At 37.4% G+C, this 20968-nt stretch overlaps 1 protein-coding gene and 1 non-coding gene across 4 annotated transcripts in view; both read left to right on the top strand.

Moving 5' to 3' along the window:
- Positions 1–4: 4 nt before the first annotated feature.
- On the top strand, positions 5–76 carry trnae-uuc (transfer RNA glutamic acid (anticodon UUC)). Its single transcript has one exon. It is a non-coding gene; the product is annotated as a tRNA-Glu (tRNA).
- A 2693-nt stretch (positions 77–2769) lies between these two features.
- The window catches only part of LOC127412668 (ETS-related transcription factor Elf-1-like), a 60400-nt gene continuing 42201 nt past the window's right edge, over positions 2770–20968 (top strand). For 2 of the 3 annotated variants that reach the window (XM_051649222.1, XM_051649215.1), the window contains exon 1: positions 16669–16996. The gene's annotated coding sequence lies outside the window, so the exon portion shown is untranslated. Of the gene's footprint in view, positions 3161–16668; positions 16997–20968 lie in introns of those variants that run through there. The other variant, XM_051649217.1, reaches the window with a different exon arrangement.

Below are 20968 nucleotides of genomic sequence, written 5' to 3'. Positions count from 1 at the left end.
AACCTCCCATATGGTCTAGCGGTTAGGATTCCTGGTTTTCACCCAGGCGGCCCGGGTTCGACTCCCGGTATGGGAAGTAGTCTTTTATTTTTTTATTTAATAATGATAAAATCCAAAAGATCTCATGCACATACAGCTCTGGAAAAAAAATTAAGAGACCACTGCTAAATAATCAGTTTCTCTGGATTTACTATTTATGGGTATGTGTTTTAGTAAAACGAACATGGTTGTTTTATTCTATATAGTACTGACATTTCTCCCAAATTCCAAATAAAAATATTGTAATTTAAAGCATTTATTTGCAGAAAATGACAACTGGTCAAAATAACAGAAAAGATGCAGCCCAATCTCCAGACCTGAACCTCACTGAAAACCACTGGAATGTAATTAAGAGGAAGATGGATGGCCACAAGTCATCAAACAAAGCTGAGCTGCTTGAATTTTTGCACCAGGAGTGGCATAAAGTCACCCAACAGCAGTGTGGTAGTCTGGTAGAGAGCATACCAACACGCATGAAAGCTGTGATTGAAAATCAAGGTTATTCCACCAAATATTGATTTCTGAACTCTTCCTAAGTTAAAACATTAGTATTGTGTTGTTTAAAAATGAATATGAACTTGTTTTCTTTGCATTATTCGAGGTCTGAAAATACTGCATCTTTTCTGTTATTTTGAGCAGTTGTCATTTTCTGCAAATAAATGCTCTAAATGACAATATTTTTATTTGGAATTTGGGAGAAAGGTTGCTAGTAGTTTATAGAATAAAACAAACATTTTTCATTTTACTCAAACACATACCTATAAATAGTAAATCCAGAGAAACTGAGAATTTTGCAGTGGTTTCTTAATTTTTTCCAGAGCTGTATGTCTCTACAGGTGAAACAGCATACAATTACGAGGTGTTCAAGTAAAAGATGGTGGATTTACCAGAAACCTACAAACAATGGTGACACAAACAAGCTAAATTATAGAGGCAAAGTCTTTTCCCATAATTCGAACTAATGTGTGAAGAATTTAGCTTTCTTGGGGTATGTGGAATGTAGTTTATGCATCTTTTGAATAGATATAAAATAATAATAGAAAAAAGCTTTTATCATAATCACTAGTGTTATAGTGTGTCCGTGTTAAGGCTAATTTTATTTTGACACTAAACTGTACACTATAGGGTTGTTGATTGATTGTTCATTGTGTTTGACTGTTTAATGAATAAATACCATGAAAGAACAATTTATTTTTAAAGAGCATTCTCTTTATATAGCAAGAGCAGGGGCTGGATTCACGAAACAACTATTTTCTTATTTTCTAATTAAAGAAAAAACTTAATATTTTGTATTCCTGAAAAGACTTCTTAAGAATATTCTTAGGAATGCTCTTCATAAATTGCACTGAGGAACATTCTTTTTGTGAATCCTGCCCCAGGTAAGCTATGACCAGTGTTGGGCAAGTTACTAGAAAAAAGTAATCCACTACAAATTACTAATTACTTATATAAAAATATAATCAGATTACTTCACTAGAAAAGTAATCACATTACTAATTACTTTACATTTAAGTTCCTTTCTAAAACACTTGTCACAAACATTTGTTTGTTTTTCTGCTCAACAAATTCAATATAATGTCTATTTTGTCCTTGTTCATTGTCGCACACCCTTCAGCTGTCAAAGAAACACAAACAGATGTAAATATTCACATTTTAATTGTATTACACATAAATAATATTTTTTAAATAAATAATTGTAACCCAAGTAATGACCTTAAAATTAATTACTTTCATTGAAAGTCAGTAACTGTAATCTGATTACAAGAATTTAAAATGTAATGTGTTAAATTACTTTTTTGTGCCTAAAAGTAATTAGATTACAGTAATTACTTTGTAATCCAATTACACACAACACTGGCTATGACAAAGGTAAAGTGTCAGTAAACGTGTCACAGACAGTACCAATGGCTGCTGAATAATGGTAAAAATAAATAAATACATAAAAAATATAAAAGTATATTTGTGTTACATTTCATGTTACACTCATTCTGTAAAATCCCCCCAGAAAATCAAAAATAAAATGTGGTTGAAAGGGAGAAGAAATGATGTAGTATGCCTGCTACTCAGCAAAATGATTTTCATCAGTAAAAATGTGTGAAAATTGTATTGAACTACTGTGAAATTAGTTCTTGGTATTCACTACTTTGATTCGCCTTTTATCATTTTGACCTTTTACTTTTATATTTCAATTAAGTCCTAATAATACAAATGATGAAGCCAGAAGTAAGCTTATCCGGGAAAAGTGTAGCCTGTATGATCCATGGAAATGTTGACACATAAAGGAAGTGTATCCAAACACTGTTGTTTATAAAAAGAAACCGAGAATAAGTTATCAATTTCTATATAAAAAAGTAAATCCCCTGACCACAAACAACATTAGTTCTGTACGCTTGATTTCCCCAAATAGGCATAATTTCCGATAAAGGGCGGGTCAGTCGGTTTCATTAAGGGGTGGTCTGAATTTATTTTACATTACAGAATAACGCTCAGTGTCCTTAAGGGGTTGTCTCAATTTTTTGACGTAACAAACGAACGCTCGCTTACTCACCTGCGGGGACAAAACACCATAGTGGAAAAATATATACACTATTTTGTATCCGATAACGTGTGTTATTAAGCTGTGGAGTAAACGTATTTTGTTTCGTCGACTGGGTGCTGACGTCAGGATTCCATCCACAACCCTGAATGACGCGTCGCATGCTTGCATTACACCGTGCCGTTCATTATCATGGGAGCGTTCTGCTTCGTCGCGTCGCTCGCTTGCTCGCAGTGTAGATGAAGTCAAACGCTTGGCCAATCGCTTTCGAGGGAAAAGTGAGCGAAAGGAATTCCCCACGCAGTGAAAACAGTGTAACCTTATGTTGCAGAAAGTGACGAAGCTTGCTTTTAGAGCTCAGAACAATGAACTTTCACCACATTGTTTTCTGTCGCCAAAGAGAATGAAATCATTTAGATTCAAGAAGATCCCTTAAACTAAAGTGGACAGGAGGACTCAAATTATACCAGATTGCCAAGGAATTGTTTCATTGAAATGGTCGCAGTGTATCCACCACTCAGCCCACGTTAAACCTTAAACTGCTGAACTTTCTATCTGTAAGTTGTGACACAATAGGATAAAAAGGTAAGTGTTTGTTGGTAAGTGCACTAACTTGCTGTAGTGTATTGTGATTTCTAGCTGTACCTTGTTTTGGTGATTGCATATGCTTACGTACTTTAAAATAGTTATTTGTAAAAGGTTTGGTGAGATTCACATTATAGGATGACTTTAACAAGTGAAGCAAGCACTCATTGTATTACACATATTCTATCTTTTATAAGAATATAAGTTATACTGAGCCATTTGGATTTGCTGAAATTCCACTAAACCAACCTGATTAAAACACATGACTGTTGTCTTCTTACTGATCCCATATGACTGGGCTTCTAATCCGAATAGCTCCCAGGATAGCTTGACCCACTGCTCTGTTGTGCCCCACTCCCATTACTGTGCACTGTGTTGTTCCAGCATGATTGAGGGCATGTGACCAGGATGACTTGTTCAGTGTGAGAATCCCTTGTCTCAGGCTGTCATTGCTGGTCAAGAGACACAGTAAAAGGGCTTCACATGAGTGTGAACAATCAATTATCCAGTCCTCATGTTGGGGCTTGTGGTACATCAGTGTATCAAAGTTGTTTTCACTCAGTCCAAACACTCCTTAGTCTGGCAATGCATGTTTATATTTAAAACTGGGTTGTCTTTGCATCATTATTTCCTCTCTTGACAATATGCAGCAATTTTATAGTGTACAATTTCACAACAGAGTATTAAATCCAACTGCTGTTCCATGTAAACTAGTTTGTCTTTTTCTTTATTTGCTTTCCTTTTTTGTATCTTGATGTCTTATTGTCTAACTGTCTAAATGTTTGCCAGATGTTTACATTTTTGGGGGATACAAAACACTCCTTTGGGACATGCAAATTGAAGTAGCCTATCTCTTTTGGCTGTAGCGTTCTCAGGATTGTGGCCATTGGGAGGTGCTGGGTCAGGGAGTACTTGCATTCTGCTTTGGGAGTTTTGTGTTCTTAGTCAGCTCAGTTCACGCAGAAATGTTATCTACTGGTTCTGATACCCCCCTCCACGCCCCTCTGCACATCCCAGAGGCCTTTAGATAGCTAGAAATTCCAGTTTTCTGAAACAAATTATCTGCGAAGAGAGGCTGTAACTATACTCCTTAGTTGGTAGTGTTCCAAGTCTTGTCTTTCAGAAATAATGTCCTTGGTACTCCCCCATTTTCTCCTTATGTGTCTCAGAACGTGGGCCAAATGACCCATTTGCGCCTTTGAACTGGATTGGCACAAAGGGGCTCTCAGATGAGGCACATGGCTGTGATATCTGTCTAGGGAACATCCCATGTGTGCACCCTGGAGTTTGTGGTCATGATGGTGTATGCCATGTGCCCACTTTGGAAAATGCAGCCATGAGTAAGTGAAAAAGTCAAGGAAAGTTACCCAAGAGCTGCACTTGGTAAGCTCCGTCACTGTGTCTTGGCCTGATGGTGTAGAAAATCACGTAAGCTATGACTTAATGGGCTGACTATCGATTTGTCTCCACATTTGAAGACATCAGTCTTTATAAACTCTGTATCCAGGAACTGCATCACCAGGGCATCAGCAGCCAAAAGCTTGCTGCAACATGAGCAGTCTCCTTGCATACAGATTACGAGCATCAGAAAAGCGATCTGGGGTGTGCTAGAGAAAGATGACACATTTGGTTTTTGTGTCTAATACCATACATTTTCATGCAGCATACAACATGTGCAAAATATCGCATTGAGTGATTGTATATTGAGTAAATCTTCAAAGCCTCTGCATAAATCCTGTTAATATGACTTTCAGCTCTAAAACACTGACAAGCACAAACATCTCTGTGTAATACGCTGGGTGGGCCAAATTGAGTCAAGTCTATAGGTTTCCACAAGGTGGTGGTGTTCATTTACAAGCATATGATGCATAATATGATATAGATACAAAACAGGGTGTTATTTAGTTAGTTAGTTAGTTTCCACTCACAGATAATTTTCTTTAATTCGCTTTCATTCACTCTCATAGTGATTTAATTTAATAATAAATTAAGTGTCACTACTGTGTGCACTTAGTTCTTCTTTTTATGGGTGTGTATATCATGTTGATACGATGGCATGTTACTTCAGTTCTGCAAATTGGAAGTGAGGGATATTCCATGCGGTTAATTGTTTCTGATTTGATACAAATTACAGTTGAGAAGTTCTAGCCATCACACCCATGTCCTTCTCAATGTCTATGGTGGTTACGGCCCTGCTTGAAAGTAAACGTCCGTCCTCAACCTAAGCACAAATGCCAATCTTCATCACAATAGTAACTTCCAAAACTCCAGCATAACAGCCACTTTTTAAAATGCCAAAATAACAGAACAACAAATATTAACAAATCTCCTCATATTCTCATCGTGCTCAAAAATGCATAAAATAACACTTAATTTCAACATTTGTTCTCCCTATTCAGTCCCATTGCAAAGCGTAAGAAAATGGAAATCCCCTGCCCAGTTTCATCAATGCTACAAAATGTATTCATGCAGTCCAAACTCAAATGGATTAGTAAACTTCAGTTTTACAAATTTAAATGGATAGAACACAATAAAATCAAGTTGTCAAAGTGTTCTAGAATTGTGTTGCTTTTGTTCATTTTAATTACGTAAACTGAACAAGCAGCAAAAATCCTTTTTCGAGTGTAGAAAGTAATCAGTCGAAAGTAATCATCTGTTTGCCTTGAAATTAGATTAATTAATTAGCTCTATAACTTTGCTTGTTAGATGGCAGTAGCCAAATAGGTGGGAGTCTCACTAAGCAAAGCACTATGGGGGTACAAGGCCAAACTGATCTGCTTTGACTGCCTTTGTTTTGACTGTTTTTTAAAGTTGGCACATCTTGCTGTTAATGGCTGAGTGAAGATGTGGTTGAAAGGAGGTGGATTGGTACTCAATTTAAGTGACACCATATTACATTAAAGCTGAAATGTAAGGTCTGGGTAGCTCAGTGGTAAAAGACGCTGGCTACCACCCCTGGAGTTCGCTAGTTCACTAGTTCGAATCCCAGGGCGTGCTGAGTGACTCCAGCCAGGTCTCCTAAGCAACCAAATTGGCCCGGTTGCTAGGGAGGGTAGAGTCACATGGGGTAACCACCTCGTGGTCGCTATAATGTGGTTCGTTGTGGGGCACGTGGTGAGTTGAGCGCGGATGCCGCGGTGGATGGCGTGAAGCCTCCACACGCGCTATGTCTCCGTGGCAACGCGCTTGATGGTCTCAAACATGGAGGCAACTGGGATTCATCCTCCACCACCGCGAAAAAAGCACACTGGGAATTGGGCATTCCAAATTGGGTGAAAAAAATAAATAAAAGGCTTAAGTGTTAAAATACTTTCACCTATTCCTATGGAAGTAAGAAAACTGCAAGTAAGCAAAGTATAGGTTGATTTCCCACAGTTGAACGACTGTGGCTCTCTCACTATCCAAACATTGCTCTGCTGGTTTGAGCATTCTGACTGGCCCGACACCACAACATTGTCTCAACCAATGGCGTGAATTTGGGTGGGACTATCTTGAGTTACTAAAGTAACCAAGCCAATGTTTCAGTAGACACTGAAGTACAATATAACATTCTGTTTTTATTAAAAGTCTGTGTGTGGAAAGACGTGTTGTGGGATACTGAGGAAATGTTCTTGAGCATTTGAGCTTTAGATGGTCCATTAAAGCAGCAGATGTGACTAATTCATGCAGCTGATTTAGGCTACACTTGAGTAAAAGCTGTGTAATGTGTAAAGTATCACGGCATGTTAAAATGGGAGTCTGTTAGCACTGTACATTAACCTTTGAGTGAAAAGTTCACTGAAACAGTCGTTCAAATGCTCGATCGTTGGGCAGAATTAGAGTCAACTAGAATAAAAGCAAACAACATTTCTTTATACCTATTTATTTATTGATTTATTTGGTTTTTATCTAAAGGCAATTTCAGAACAATTGGCCGTTCCTCCCTCAGGCTTGGATATAAATTATTTAAATGGATGGAGACATTAGGTATTCATCTAGCATAATGCTTTCCAGTGCCTGCATCATCAGAGAGGAAACATGCTATTTGACCATTTAAGCTCTGAAAAAGCTTCCACAACCATTATTAGCTGCTCAGTTATATTTTACAATAATGTAGCTAGCTACGAGAAAAGCATTGACAGCGCTTTCATAGACAGAGATAAACGATAAGTTAGGGTGAATTATTTATTTTAAACAGTGTCAAGTGTCTCAGTTTGTATTGATTGTGTTTTTGTCCACAGCTCTGGTCAATATTGTCAGTCCACATACTAGGTGTGACTTGAACTGTCTGGAATGTTGGCCTTGTTCTTTGTGTAATGTTTAATTGGTTGAGGTTTTGTGAGGAGGCCTGTATACTGTCTGGGAAGATTTGGTAACTTGTACAGACCAAATGATCTTCCCTTTGTATCCCATTGTAAAACACTGATATAACAGGGTCATAAATGAATGAGGGCTTCAGGCAAAAACACCATTAATAATAACAAAATGACCCTGAAATTCAAAATGTGGTGGCAAAAATTGCTACTTGTAATGAATATCTCTGTTTTTTGTTTGTAATCATAAGCAATTTTAAAAGAATTTTAGTTAATTTTTAGAATTTTAGGTAACAGCCTATATAATTATATGTTGAATTTAATACAAGTTAAGCTCAATTTGGAAGAATTTGTGGCATAATATTGATTACCACAAAAATAAATTTTGAACCGTCCCTCCTTTTATTAAAAAAAAAAGGCACAAATCTGGTGAGGCACTTACAATGGAAGTGAATGGGGCCAAGCTGTAAATGTTAAAATACACTATTTCAAAAGTTTAGCCACAAGACATAAACAATATGTGTATTAATGTGATTTTAGTGTGATAAAAATCGCTTACTAACCTTTTCTGTTTAAAGTTATATCCAGTTTTAGAACTTTGTTCCCATCATGATGCAATGTCAACAAACCCTAAAACCCTAAAATGACTACAGCTGAAATAAATATATGAATTATAACAAAATAATTAATGTAAGTGCTTTTATAAAATTATAAGCTTCACATTTCTGCCTTGAAACCCTCCAAAAATTGCCCCCATTCTCTGCCATTGTAAGTGTCTTACTGTAACTTCAATCTTTACTTTTTTTTAATATATATATATATATATATATATATATATATATATATATATATATATATATATATATACACACACACACATACATACAGTGCATCCGGAAAGTATTCACAGCGCTTCACTTTTTCCACATTTTGTTATGTTACAGCCTTATTACAAAATGGATTAAATTAATTATTTTCCTCAAAATTCTACAAACAATACCCCATAATGACAACATGAAAGAAGTTTGTTTGAAATCTTTGCAAATTTATAAATAAAAAAAAAAACCTCACATGTACATAAGTATTCACAGCCTTTGCTCAATACTTTGTTGAAGCACCTTTGGCACCAAATACAGCCTCAAGTCTTTTTGAGTATGATGCTACAAGCTTGGGACACCTATTTTTGGGCAGTTTCTCCCATTCTTCTTTGCAGGACCTCTCAAGCTCCATCAGGTTGGATGGGGAGCGTTGGTGCACAGCCATTTTCAGATCTCTCCAGAGATGTTCAATCTGGTTCAAGTCTGGGCTCTGGCTGGGCCACTCAAGGACATTCACAGAGTTGTCCCGTAGCCACTCCTTTGTTATCTTGGCTGTGTGCTTAGGGTCGTTGTCCTGTTGGTAGATAAACCTTCACCCCAGTCTGAGGTCCAGAGCGCTCTGGAGCAGGTTTTCATCAAGGATGTCTCTGTACATTGCTGCATTTATCTTTCCCTCGATCCTGGCTAGTCTCCCAGTTCCTGCCGCTGAAAAACATCCCCACAGCATGATGCTGCCACCACCATGCTTCACTGTAGGGATGGTATTGGCCAGGTGATGAGCGGTGCCTGGTTTCCTCCAGGCATGACGCTTGCCATTCAGGCCAAAGAGTTCAATCTTTGTTCTCGTGGTCTGAGAGTCCTTCAGGTGCCCTTTGGCAAACTCCAGGCGGGCTGTCATGTGTCTTTTACTGAGGAGTGGCTTCCGTCTGGCCACTCTACCAAACAGGCCTGATTGGTGGAGTGCTGCAGAGATGGTTGTTCTTCTGGAAGTTTCTCCTCTCTCCACAGAGAAACTCTGGAGCTCTGTCAGAGTGACCATCGGGTTCTTGGTCACCTCCCTGACTAAGGCCCTTCTCCCCCAATCGCTCAATTTGGCCGGGCGGCCAACTCTAGGAAGAGTCCTGGTGGTTCCAAACTTCTTCCATTCACGGATGATGGAGGCCACTGTGCTCATTGGGACCTTCAATTTTTCTGTACCCTTCCCCAGATCTGTGCCTCGATACAATCTTTTCTCGGAGGTCTGCAGACAATTCCTTGGACTTCATGGCTTGGTTTGTGCTCTGACATTCACTGTTAACTGTGGGACCTTATATAGACAGGTGTGTGCCTTTCCAAATCATGTCCAATCAACTGAATTTACCACAGGTGGACTCCAATCAAGTTGTAGAAACATCTCAAGGATGATCAGTGGAAACAGGATGCACCTGAGCTCAATTTTGAGTGTCATGGCAACGGCTGTGAATACTTATGTACATGTGATTTTTTTCATTTTTTATTTTTAATAAATTTGCAAAGATTTCAAACAAACTTCTTTCACGTTGTCAATATGGGGTATTGTTTGTAGAATTTTGAGGAAAATAATGAATTTAATCCATTGTGGAATAAGGCTGTAACATAACAAAATGTGGAAAAAGTGAAGCGCTGTGAATACTCTCCGGATGCACTGTATATAAAGGAGGGACAAGTCAAAATACATTTTTGTGGTGAGCAACATTGTCACAAATGCTATCGATTGAGCGTAACGTGTTGAACCTGGAATATTCCTTTTATCATAGAAACAAATGGCTATTTAGATAATCTATCAGCATACCTTATTGTAGTCATCATGTTAGCTGATTGTACTGTATCCAGGACAAACAGTAATATATATATATACTGTGTGTGTATATATATATATATATATATATATATATATATATATATATATATATATATATATATATATAAATTATGACAATCAAGCTGTAGGCCATATGAAATCGGTCTTGCTTATTTACCCTAATTATTTTTCCTATATTATACAACAGGTAGTTAGAAATTGTCAAAATTAAGTTTGATATCAAATTGTATATCTGCAGCGCTGACCATTAATATGTTCAAATTGCGATTTTAATCTGAATTGCTGGAGGCTTTCTCAGTGGGAGTGTCTTTATTTACCTGAGCCATTGATATCTCATTGAGTAGGTCATGGAAGGAATGACTCAGCACTGTGTGCAGTGACGGAATTTCCTTTGAAACTCCCTCAATCCCACTGCACATCCACTGTTTTCTATTTGAGGGCAGTAGTGTTGTGTCTATTCATAAACATATCTTGTCATTCTTAGTTGACAGGATTGCTCAACTTGACCAGATCTAATTTTAATAAACACATTCCTATTTACAAAGGTTTCAGCGCTACTGTTACCACAGAATCTTGCGGATTGTGGCGTGGCATTCAATTAACCTTTACTTTGTCAGTGAATTGAAGCACGTAATGAACTGAACTCTGGTCACCTAGGACTTTTAAAGGGCATGTTTGTAGTGAAAATGTTGGTGAGGCTAATTTACCACCAAAACCTTTGGCATACATGTTTTTGTGGAAATACAAGCATGTTCTTTTCCACTTTTAACACCATAATTCCTACGTGGCACCAGATATCAGTTTCAGAAGGTCATCTTGCTATTGCTATCTGTCTGGATTTAATTAGAATGCTCCACTGCCCTTTTCACTTGCCCCTTCTTAGTAGGTCCTTTGAGAATGGCTCTTAACCAGGATGGTACAGAGGGAGGGCTTTCCTTTGTGCTCAAAGATGCTTGAAGCTGTCAGTATCTGACCTCAGATTCTCACAAACAACATGACCAGCCCTGAGAAATGCTTTGTCTTTGTTGATTATCTCAAGGCTCTGCCTATTCTTGGCCCACTGTTTTTTCTTTTTATCTCTCTCAGGCAATATGGAATTGCATCACTGTAATAAAAAGACATTTGCCGCTGTCCCTACAAACTGTAAAGGTTTTGTGTCAAGGCAGAACATATCATGCAGCTGGTTAGTGTAAACTGACTTTAACCTGGGATGTAGTGTACATTAGCATTCTTGAGAGTGCAACAGTCAGACCACAGTTATATATGAATGTCAGCAAGTCAGTTTAGAAGAGAAATGAAAAAAAAAAAAAGATCCAGTCCTAACATGGGCAAAGCCAAAATGTGCCATCTACATTTTAAAACCGACACACAGCAGAAAACGGGGCCTACTTGTGGTTCGCGTGTGTTTAGCTTGGACTCAGTCATGCAGCTGTAGTAAAGGCAAGTGGACTGGTTTTATTTTTAGGCCGTATAGGAAAGGTGTGTCTTTGTACTTTGTCAGCAGTGTCAAGTGATCTGGCTCTGGTTGCTATGAGGGCAAGTCTCTCCACACTCGCTCTATACAAAGAGTCTACACAGACAAGAATATTATTTGTTGTAGTTTATTGCCATTACATTCATTTTTGTTATTTGTTTATAACATAATTTGAATAACATTGCACCACAGTGCAAATAATTACAGCCAATATAATTAAGTTTCTGTACACCAACTAACCTATGTATAAGTTTGCATATGAATGTATCATGTCAGTTTAAAACCTTGATCTGTTATAGCCAACACATTAACTTTTTAGTCCACCAGCTAAGGTGGCTGGTAGATGAAAAAAAATTACCAGCCAGTCAGATTTCTTACTGGCCAATAATTTTTTTATTATTAATATTATTTTTATTTATTGCATTTTACAAGTGTATTTTACACAGTTTCTGAAATCCACATCAACAGTTTATTTCAATTTTATCATCAAAACCGTGCCAAAATAATTCACCTGCAAATAGAAAATGTACCCACAGTTGGCGCTTAGCGGTTGTTAATTTCGGACCCTGTATGACATGAAAATGAATATCTAGTTTGAGAAATGGAAGTTTGATGTGTCTTGCAGAATGACTGCGAGAGTACCTTCTTGATCGCTTTGACAACAAACAAACGTCAAGGCAGCGTTGTGAACTTAAACATCTGGTGAATGACGTTGACGTTTAAATCATTTAAGTTCTCCAGTCTTTACATCAACTTTGCCTTTCTGTATACTCTGGATGAGGCTTCTGCAGATTTAAGGATTATGGATTTGTTGTAGGGTTTTGGCAACAGCGTTGGCAGAGCGGAAAACACACTACAAAACACACTTACTTTACATACTTTAATGAGACTTTTGGAGTACACTGAAAACCCTATTAAGTTGACTTAATTGATTGAGGAAACTCGTTCCCTCAATTGAATTGAAAAATGACCTCTCCAAAACTTGTGTAATTAAGTTTACTTAACTTGTCGATCATATAGATTGAACTAGCCTATTTAAGTTAAAGCATGTAGACTTAACTCAGATTTGCTATTTAAATGTTTTGTTTTTACTTAATAATTGTAATTAATAGGACTTCATTTTATCTCATACATTTACTTAATTTAGAATATTATAACTGACATTAGGTCAAACAGTAAATAAACATATTTCTTTACAGAAATGCTTAGACACCTGTCCTTCAGTTGCACATGCACAAGGAGAACTGAGATGGTGTTAACAGGTTCCAACTTGACCAAAAGGGACACAGATCACCCTAATGTTCACATAAACAACACATGAAACAAATATTTGCAACAAAACAACATAAGAGCTAAAACAGAGAGCTAAAAGGGCTAAGACCTCTATTAATTCTTAATAACAACTATTTAAATGCCCCTTTGACCAAGGAAACAGTTAAACAGTAGAGCAAGGCATTATGGGCATTCCCCATAGCCTTAATTTTGTACTCAATAGTTTGAGTTATTAACTCTTAAAGTCTATGGATTTTTAAGGAAAATAAGTTCAAGGAACATAGATAATTTAGTTATGAGCCCAAAACTTGACATTTCAAGTAATGTTTAATTAAGACAACTTGATTTTTCCGGGAATGACAATATTAGGGATTACACATTACAGTGCATTTTTGTTTCAGTTGACCCAAATATGACCTGATCAAACTTTTAGATGCCAAAGACCCCCCAAGTATATAAACTTTGCGAGGGACTCCCTTCCTAAAACATCAATGCTAGTATTTTCATGTATAAAGACCAATTTAAAAATATAGTCAGAATTAAACAGTGATAATGTCAAATTCTGCAAATGTTTTTCTTAAACATTTTTTGCACTTTTTTTTTCTCTCTGACATTTTCTGTGGACCCCTTAGCACCCTGGTTTGACAACCCCTGAATTAAACAATCTTTCAAACGTTTGGTTATCTGCCTGGAGTGGAAAGTTCTGAAACTTTGACGTGGTATGCTCTGTTCCGAAATCTAGTGAGCTGGCTACAGCGGCAGAATTTAAAGGCATCATAAGTGCACTTCAGAGGTGAATGTTACCAAAAGTTTGGCAACTTAATCACACTGCCTCCTAAGATATTGTTAAAATAAATAAACACTGCCTATTTTGCACAAGAATTGTGTGAGCCATTTACATGTATTCCACATTCCTCTCACTTCATCTGTATTGACATTTGTACGATGCATGGAGTTGCTACTTTTGTAGAGCATTCCAAATCAGTCACTTATGAGGCTCCATTTCAAGAAGGATGCTGCCATAGAAGGCAGCTGCCTATGTAGGCAGTGAGGCTGGTTTTGAAACACCGCTATAGTACAACTACTTCCATTTTCGTAAATGGAGAATAAGTTAATTAGCAGGTATGAATAATATATGTTCTCGTATCCAATTTGCATTTGTTGGTTTTGACAAACAATTCCACTCTCTCTATTTTTTTTTTAACCTGTTTGTAGGGTGCACTGCAATTTCCAGAGAAGGATGAACACAAATTTAATATGCAAACCACTTTTTGTATATTATCACATTGATGCGGAGCTTGCTGAACTTGTTTGCTGTGTCCCGCTTGTGTTGATGTCATCGGATGGTTTATATATCGTTGTCTAATGTCATACGTGTTGTTGGCACAGTGGGGCAGGTGCTCGCTGTGTGTTTACACATTTTCCATCATGGTCTGTATGATGAATTGAACAGAATAGCCAGCCCTTCAGGCCACAGCATTTTTCTTTTTTCTATTTTCTGTTTCCCTGTCATCCTTTTTGGTCTTTAAAGGACTGTATATGCAACACATAATGCACTCAGTCTGGTGGCTTCATATTTTTAAGCAAGTTTAGAACATGCCCACAAGACTGAAGATTACCCAAGAGGCTTGACAGCTTTTTCACTCCACAACAGTTCATTTGTACGCTTAAGTTTTTCTGAGAAAGGGGTAGGCAGCAACCAGTAAGCCTTAACATAACTGAGGCTATAGTTTGCGGAGTGTCAAATAAATCACTATTCATCTTATTAGAGTGTATTCAGGGTCTCATTCAGCTGGTATTTACTCCCCTAAATGGCGTGTTGACAAAACCCTCTGTTCTGCTGCGTTTTTGTCTTTTTTTACTTAGCCATGCCATGTCACAGACCCTGGTTTCCTGTTAGTCAGCTGGATTGTCTTAGATAAAATGCTTGACAAGTACAATGGCTCCATATGCGCAAAGATAGGGTGAGGGTTATTGCTAAGCAAGAAACCTAGTGGAACATTTACATTAATTGTCCATCAAAGTCACTTCAGTAGTTGGTGTAGAGGACAGAGTGGGTAAGTACACACCACCACGCACATGTGACTGTGTCGTGAGAGCCGAGCACAGACATCAGTCCTGTGACAAGTTAACATTGAAATAATGGAAAACACTGGGACTAAGTAGCAGTAGAGTCTTAAATCTGAAATGTGTAATATGTGCACGACTTGCTTCACCAAATTGGATTGCAAAAATAATCACTGTTTTCAAACAGATTCCAAAACTCTCCCCATCTTCCATTGGTTGTACAAATAAAAAGTCCTGTCCCAAACTTACACCACTGAGCCAATGTTGCTTTTTTGGGCTCTGTTACACTTATAGGTACACATGCACAAAATTTGTGTACCGATATCCGATTATTTGGAACAACATCTGCTGATACCGATAGTTTAGTTGTTCTGCTACATTGTTTCAAATCACTGATAATTATTTACACTATCAACTTACTTTTTTCGGAAATGTATTCTCTCTGTCTCTAAATGTTTTCCATGTTTCAGAGTAACTGGTCTCAGTTATGTTATGAACAAACCACTGAAACAAAAAGCATACTGTTAACTAGCATTAACTGAATTCTCAGTAGCCTCTTGTTTGGCTCACATTAAATTGGTAGAATTTCTTAATTTTTGATTGTTCTTAACTCACATTAACTGACTTCTGAATGATGAAGCTTGTCCCTTCTTAGCTAGAGCAGCCTCCACTTCAGCTTTAACAAACTTGCCATATTCCTTGCTGTGTCGAGCTTAAAGGTGAGTAATCAAATTAGTTTATATGGCATTTCCACCTCGTTAAATTACTGCAGTGCAAAGCTTGCAAATTTGAACTCTGTCGTCATTGTGACCCAATTTAAAGTAATTCCACACAAGAGACATTTTCTTTTACACACAGCACAAGTTGTAGGCTAATTGTCTGATGTGTTTTTCTACCTCCTTTTGATTGACAGTTTTTAAACAATTGGCCGATGTTGTATAGCACAGATAATTGCTTTTATCAACCGAAACCGATGATCTGCTGATACATCTGTTTAGGTGAAATCAACCTATGAATGGCTTACTTATACTTGACCCTGCATATAAAGCTGGAATACATTATTTTTTTTAGCTTTAACGCTATTCTGTACTTTCCCTTTTTTTTTTTTTTTTAGAGGTCACTGCAATGACGCAAAAATCTGTGGTAAGGGATGAATTAGAAATGTTCCTTGTCACTGTTCTTTTCAGCAGTGCAACCAGGTGGGGCAGCTCTTCCAGTTTTATTATGCATGGCCTCTTTCATCCCTCATATCAAACATAAAGCCTGCTTTATGGGCGTCTTATGGCCTGAAGGGCCACTCCCGATTCACCTTCTCAAAAAAGTGCTCTGGCACCACTCATAGCAAGAACTACAGAGAGATCTGGTTAGTTGATATGAATTTATTCCTTCCCTTTTCTCTTCATCTCTTTTAGTTTTTAAAGAGCATTTCATCTGTAAAGAACTCCCCACGTCTGCCTTTTTTGCCACGTCTACTTTAAGTTCTGATGAAAACCTATAAACTCTCACCCAGTCTTGTGTTACTCCTCTCGCATAGCTCAAGGTGTAGTCCGAATGTTACTTTGTTCAGGTTTCCCCTCCCCCACTGAGCTCCCCCAACCAATTGAAATCACAGCCTGAGCTCACCTGAAGCAATTTGCATATAAGGTCTGCCCTTGCAGCTGATTGGCCCTTGCTGAAGTTCTGTTTTACAGCTTGTTTGTCAGTGGTTACTCAGGGAGATGACTCACAGTGAGAGAGAGCTTTGCTTCGCACTACTTCTCTTTTTTTTAAAGATTTCAAGCAGCAGCCATTGCCCTCCCTCACTCTGTTCTCATTTTCGCTCTATCTACTATTGAAGCGAGTGGGAGAGGCAGAGGGCAGGCCAGTGTTCAACACCTTGAACATGCCATTCTGTTTGCTGTAGACACACCCTTGGATTGTTTTGTTTTTTTACTCCGTCAACGTAATCACTCTCTTTAAGATTATTTATTTTTTATCTAATTGTTTTTTTTTTTTTTTTTTGCTGATACACTGATCTGACATATTTTTTCACCATAACCATGGAGCTTGACATGAAACCCAAGTACTTGTAAGGTTAGTGATGATTTTACATTTTTATTATGTAATAGAATGTAGTTGCAGGTCTGTTTGCGCCACATGTCTGTCGTCTACATTCTTCACTTTGTAAGCATGATTCATCAAGTTTATTTTAAATATACGGGTATATGCAAAATACATGCATGTGTAGCATTTGTTTTGAAATTATATTTTCTGATTGTTGGGATCAAAGCAAAAGTATTTTTATTTTATTATACAAGTAAAAAATTATATTTCTGTACATTTGGTCTAATTTTAGTAAAAAGAATAATCAATTCTTCACAATCTACATCGATCTTATAAATCGCTCAAGACCTGTGTGAGAAACAGATAATAGGATGTTTCCAATTTCTCAGAATTAAAGACTGTTTCCCAGTCTTACAAGTTTAATGTAGGATATTTGTTATAGCGTTTGGAATATAGAGGTTTAAAGTCACATGTTTTGTAAAGAATCATTGCCCTTATATGGGTACCGAGAGTGAGGTAGGGAATCATGTTTTGCAAGCCTGTTGACCAAGCCCATTTGACGGTTAGAGTAGGTTGCAGTGCGAAAATAAACTTTTTTTTAATCATATCTTTGCCTGTTATACCTACAAATTTATGATGCAAAATGCTAACCTTAGCTCCATTGTGACCTTTGCTCACGTACGGTCTGCTGTTATACTATGTAATTGATTCCGTTGCGTGGGCTTGGAGATTTCGATTTGATTTTAGACTGGCTTATCAGGCCTCATTACTGCAGTGAAACCTGATGTGAATGTTACTCATCCTGTTGTGCTGTGAACCCACAGAATTTCAGTGAGACCCAGAGGAGACAAATGTATTCATGCTATTCTCCACATAAGAGCAGAATACCTATATTTGCTTTGAAATTCACAATGTACAATTAAGCTTGATACCATACTTTGTCTTCTCCATAGTCTGTGTTGAACTAGTAAGTAAGTAGCAGTGCCACCAGTCTAGGGTTGCTCCGATACCAACATTTTGGCTTCGGTACGATACCAGCACTGGTACCTCCGTATCGATACTAACCCAATACTTAGGCAAAAAAAAAAAAAAAAAAAATTCAGATTTTTGATGAAATTACACAGAAATTACTTGTCTAAATGAACTGCATAAAGTCTTATAGATACAAATGATGCCTTTTCTGTTTTAATTTTTATGGATTCCATGTTAAATATTTTTATTAAATGTTATGATCAAATTGTGTTTAATCAAATACATACTGTACAGCTTTAATCAAATGAAAATATAATACATTTCAACATATATAATTTTTGGATAAAAAAGATGCACAACAGAGCTGTACAGTATTAATGAAAACATTTTAATGAAAGCTTATGTGATATTGCTTACAGATAATAATATTAATAATATAACCATTTAATATTATATTATTGTTACTATGAGTATTATTGTGACTGCTTTGAATATTACACTTTTATACAGTAGTAATGTTTTCTGTCGTAATGTCTTCAATTTCATGCAATCAGTTGAATAGAGCTCTCGTTTCAATGGGACTTTTATTTTGAAAGATCTTTGAAGTTCTTCCTGTTTGTGAAGAGTTCATTATATCAAGCTTCCCGCAACTCTCGAGCTGAAATTTCCGAGCTGCAATGGAGAAAGGGTTCATTATAGAGTTCACAGCCATTTATACACTCAACACACTGATCTGTGGCTCTGCAGATGGATACTGTTGGACACACTGCATGAAAATCAAGCATTAGTAGTGTGTGTGTTTGTGCACGTGACAGTGTGTGAAGGTGACAGGACAGAGAGGTGCCTCTTATTCATACTGTGGTGCACGATGCATGTGACTGAAGTATTTCATTAAATGACATCCTTCTGCTGTTTAATGATCACACTTAGCCATATAGAGGCTTTTTTGTTATTTTCAAATGGTCTTTGATTTAATCTCAAAACCCTCACATTACATTGCATTTTTCTAATGGCAGCATACTTTAATATGGTACTGAAATTAACAACAAGATGATATTGTACCGTTTTAAATTTTTTGGTATCACGATATTTCGTTAGTACCGGTATATCGTGCAACCCTACACCAGTCCTTTAGTTATTATAGACAACAGTAATTTTATGTACATGATTATGATGAGTTCTGTGGTCAAGAGGGATGTTGAGATAGTTTTATGCAAATTCTTACCTTGGTTGAAGTTACTTCATAATAATACTAGTGTTTGTACCTGAATGCATGTTTTGAAAGTTTTCAAAACAGATAACAGATGATTTTGACATTAACATTTTGAGATTCACTGAAATCTTTACATAATGTCATGTTAATAAAAACACCTCTTGTCACTGTTTGATCATATTCAGATGTGAAGGCAATACGGTAGAGGTCACACAGCTTGGTATTCTATGTAATTGTCCCTCACCCGACCCACCCTATGTCATATGACCTCAGGTGTTCAGGGGCAATATCAGATTTTAAAGGCCTTGTTATCTTGTCAGACCCCCTGTTTGGTAGATACAAGCACAACTCAAGGCATTATACCCCCCACCCAGCCGTCCCTGATTTGTAATGTAAATGAGCCAGGGCACCTGGAATTGGCTAGTAGTCAAACACAGGCCCCTTTGCTGTGGAATTGCTTTGTTAGGGCTTCTCTTTAGGGCTGAGTTTCTGACACAGTTGGCAGGTAGGCAGGTAAGTGTCAGGTTGGTTCCTCGCATAAAACAGCATCAACAAGTCCCTGCCTGTAATTGGATCATTAGGTCCTTCTGAGCAAGAGGGGTGGACCAAACTACTCAAGCTGGTCTAGCATGGAGAACAGAAGAGGGCTGGGTCTGAGAAAGAATATTTGTCCTGCTCTTGTCATAGTATTGTGCACCTGGCTTACTGGCATGGATGGTTTGAGAGCTGTTGCTGAGGCTCATATTGCAGGCCGTGGTTTGTTAGTCTTTTAGCTCTTTCAATTATTTGTCATGCCTCCAGCCTTGATTGAGGTTTCAGAATGAGCATGTTGACATGGTAGCTTTAGGAACCTGCTGGTTTGGTAGCTAATTGGACATGTTGAGGAAATTTTTTAGCTTTATCCCTTCTATTTTTACCAGTTTAGGTCATATGGATTCCGGTGGAGAGAGATCGTAATCTAACACTGCAAATTTTGGAAGACGTATGTACAGTTTGTCATTGAATTAGTTTGGCAGTATGACATAATACGCTAAAAAATGTTTAGCAAAGTTAAAGTTGATGTTAAAGGGATGGTTCACCCAAAAAAAGACAATTCTTTTATCATTTACTCACCCTCATCCTGTTCCAATCCCGTATTACTTTATTCCTTGGAACACCAAAAAGATTTTAAAAGATTTTCATTTTTGGGTTAATTATCCCTATAAGTTGTAACAGTAAAAGTGAGAATGGGTGGCCATGCCCCCAGTATGCAAAAAAACGAACTATTTATATGTGAACAATCTCATAGCCGTCGGGTATCTTTGAATTTTTCTGAAAGCAGCAGTGTTGTGCTGAAATAGTCCAGGAAGTCATGCCTTTGTCAATATGCTGTTGACTGCTCAAATAGATTTGCATCACGTTTTCATATTGCTCTCCCCATTTCCATTGAGCAACATACATTCTCAGTGTTGAAACTGTCTGATTCCTAAAACAAGCTCAGACTGGCATACCTCATTTCTCAGGTACCAGATATACTGGAGGAAGATACCCTATCACAGATCAAGACAGTTTCATCATAAATTCTTCTGAATCAACTTGGTTCTTGTTTTTGGACCTCACAAGCAACCAGATATAATGTACTTTTGTCTAAAACTTCTGTCATACAGCATGATAGCGGAAAAAATGGTCAGGCAGTTTAGCCAAGAGTATGAAGTCAGCATTATAAGGAAGCCTGGCCTGCAATCTCTACTTGGAAATGCCCTTTGGTTGAAGTAGCTAGAGACGTCTCCCAACCACATTCTACACCTGTTTTTTTTTTTTTTTTTTTTTTTTGTCTC

The sequence above is a fragment of the Myxocyprinus asiaticus genome, chromosome 22 (genome assembly GCF_019703515.2).
Source record: "Myxocyprinus asiaticus isolate MX2 ecotype Aquarium Trade chromosome 22, UBuf_Myxa_2, whole genome shotgun sequence".
Taxonomy (NCBI): domain Eukaryota; kingdom Metazoa; phylum Chordata; class Actinopteri; order Cypriniformes; family Catostomidae; genus Myxocyprinus; species Myxocyprinus asiaticus.
Note: the sequence above shows the minus strand (reverse complement) of the source record. Positions and strands in the feature narration are given on the sequence as shown.